Raw genomic sequence first — 2,643 nt, forward strand, 5'->3', positions numbered from 1 at the left:
CTGGTCAAACAACGAAATTTACGAAAATTTCATAAAGAATGCAATGTCCAGAAACCGCTTTCAGTTGCTGTTGAGAACTCTACATTTTAGCAATAATACAGTGATTTCGGACGATAGATTGCAAAAATTAACACCCCTTTTGGACTTACTGAAGCAATCGTTTCAAGATCCCATGATACCTGGTGAGCTTCTTTGCATAGATGAAACGTTAGTTCCATTTAGAGGACGGCTCAAATTTAAACAATATATAGCCAACAAACGTCATAAGTTTAGTATAAAACTATTCAAATTATGTTTGGAAGGAGGCTATACATATGATTTGAAAATTTATTGTGGTAAGGAACAAAGCCAAGGAACCAGTGTCCCAACAAATGTTGTCATGAATTTGATGGATAATCTGCTAGACAAAATGCGTACTTTATGTACAGATAATTATTATACATCCGTAAGTTTGGCACATATGTTGCTAGAACGGCAGACTCATTTGATTGGAATATTACGTTCAAACAGAAAATTTAATCCCAAGAATATTATAAACACAAAATTGAAAACTGGAGAACCTGTAGCAGCGGAATGCAATTTAGGAATTATTGTACAAAAATGGAAAGATCGAAGAGACGTGCTAATGCTTTTTTTAGATTTTATCAAGGTATTTCAACAATGTACTGTAGGGTAATTCCATATGTGACTGACTCTACATTTGACGTAAAATGTGTCTTATTTTGCTTCATATTATGTATACTATTGTGTCAACGGTTTTAATTTGAGTATGATTATATAGTTGATTCTACAATTATCCTTCTGTAGTAAAAAATGTGATCATAAAACTTTGTGAAGTATGACTTATTTACCGAAATGCAAATGTGACTGACACTACATGCAAAAGGAACTCATGTTTGAGAGTGTTTTTAAACCTCGAATATCTTCCCCTCTGCAGGCTTTATAATTTTAAATTGTACATGAGGCCGAAATAAATAAAACAAATTATTAGAAAATAATAAAATAAAGAACCTGAGTATTGAAGAATCAAATTTATTAGAAAAAAAAATCGTGACTGACACTACAACCCAAAACGTGACTGACACTACCGTCACTTTGGAATACAAAATAGTTCGATTTTTCAAAGAAACCTTAAAAACTAATTTTACAGAATGCAATGTAAGAACTTAATTAACCATTTTAAAGATATAAAAGTGTACTAAAAAGTTATTTTTGAGCACATTTTAAAAAATGAAAACGTTACTTATAAAATTTCAAATAACTAATCATAATTAAAATTTCAACTTTCTTATATACATTGTAACGTTTCTGAAATGAGAACAAGGTCATTTATTAAGATTTTTATGAATTAGGGGATAAACGCGAGACACCGCTGGTATGGGAGGCGATTTAGGAGTCCCATAAATGCCTGGGTACTTTTCCACCGTTGACACGACAACATCAGTGTTCAACCTAAAATGAATAATAGTCTAGTAAGTCTCCACAGTTCAAAACTTACTATTATCGCGTTTATCTTCTTTATCTTTTCTTCGGCTCCAATCCTAGGGGAAGTTGGATCAAGCCTTTGCCCCAAAAATTTCGTGTGTTCGCCAGGAAGGGGTTGGTGAGGCGCAGATCACCCCTGAGCGTTTCAGACTGTCCCTCTGGAAGGTGTTGGTACCCTTCCAGTGAATTTCAGAGCCCACGTTCCTTCTTGTATCGTCGCACCGAACCCAGGGCGACTCGGTGTGGTTTAAAGCCCCTTTATGTTGTCCAGTCCAGGAATTCGTCATGACTGGTTCCCGTATCTTTATCTAAATCCCTACAAAAACCATTTTAGTTTTCAAGATCAACCCTCTTGCGACTACTATGTTAGATAACAGTATCACTTACCAACCTACGTTTATTGCGGACATTCACCAACAATAACAAACTAACATAACCTGTCAATCACGACTCTTTGACAAGTGCGACATTGAGAGCGCCCGCGGTACTCGCGCAGAGGCCAGAATCTTCTTATCATCCCCGAAATCACAGGTAGTGCCACCTACGATTCCTCGTGGTATTTTAACTCTCTTTTCCGTTTTGGGCTTCGAAGGAAGTAGACGTATTATTTTACCTTGAAGTACCGTATCTTTACCGTCTAAGCACTTCCTAGTACTATCTGAAGTCCCGTATTTGCGGCTAAGAACCCCAGAACCGCATTAAGTATCGTTCACCCTCAGAGAGGTAATATTTCACGTTTTTCTTGACGATATACTAATTTAGAAAATTAGGGTCGCACAGACGCCTACAACTCTCGCACATAGGCCTACAATTCTCGCCCGTAAGTCTATCAACGACTACCAGATTCTCGCCGGTACGCCTACAACACCCTTGCCCGTCGCCTTGAGTCCCCGATCGACCTCGTGGAGTAGCTGAGACTTTCTCGCCCGCTAACAACCACCCCGAGCGGCCACATACAGCCCGGACCAGACGACAGAGGCACCTGGAGCGTTCCCGACGGCGATAAGTACCTTTTTTTGTGATAATATCGTTTCGTTGCGTCACCGCCTGAGTCGTACTATCAACGTCGCCGACAGCGTACTTATATCGACTCCATCGAGAGTCTTGTTTGCCTGTAATTTGATTTTATTAATTTCTTGAGTCCAATTTAACTGATCA

General features: G+C 38.4%; 1 long non-coding RNA gene across 3 annotated transcripts; it reads right to left on the reverse strand.

Annotated features, from left to right (window-relative positions):
• Positions 1-1,303: 1,303 nt before the first annotated feature.
• On the reverse strand, positions 1,304-2,053 carry LOC148176347 (uncharacterized). 3 transcript variants are annotated; one of them, XR_015770018.1, is made up of 3 exons: positions 1,881-2,053; positions 1,499-1,801; positions 1,304-1,452 (listed from the first exon to the last, which is right to left on the reverse strand). It is a non-coding gene; the product is annotated as an uncharacterized LOC148176347 (long non-coding RNA). The 3 variants fall into 3 exon arrangements; XR_015770017.1 differs by having other exon boundaries at positions 1,877-2,053; XR_015770016.1 differs by having other exon boundaries at positions 1,873-2,053.
• Positions 2,054-2,643: the final 590 nt, after the last annotated feature.

The sequence above is a fragment of the Gnatocerus cornutus genome, chromosome 4 (assembly GCF_029298725.1).
Source record: "Gnatocerus cornutus isolate USDA-ARS CGAHR chromosome 4, icGnaCorn1.1, whole genome shotgun sequence".
In the NCBI taxonomy this organism is placed as follows: Eukaryota; Metazoa; Arthropoda; class Insecta; order Coleoptera; family Tenebrionidae; genus Gnatocerus; species Gnatocerus cornutus.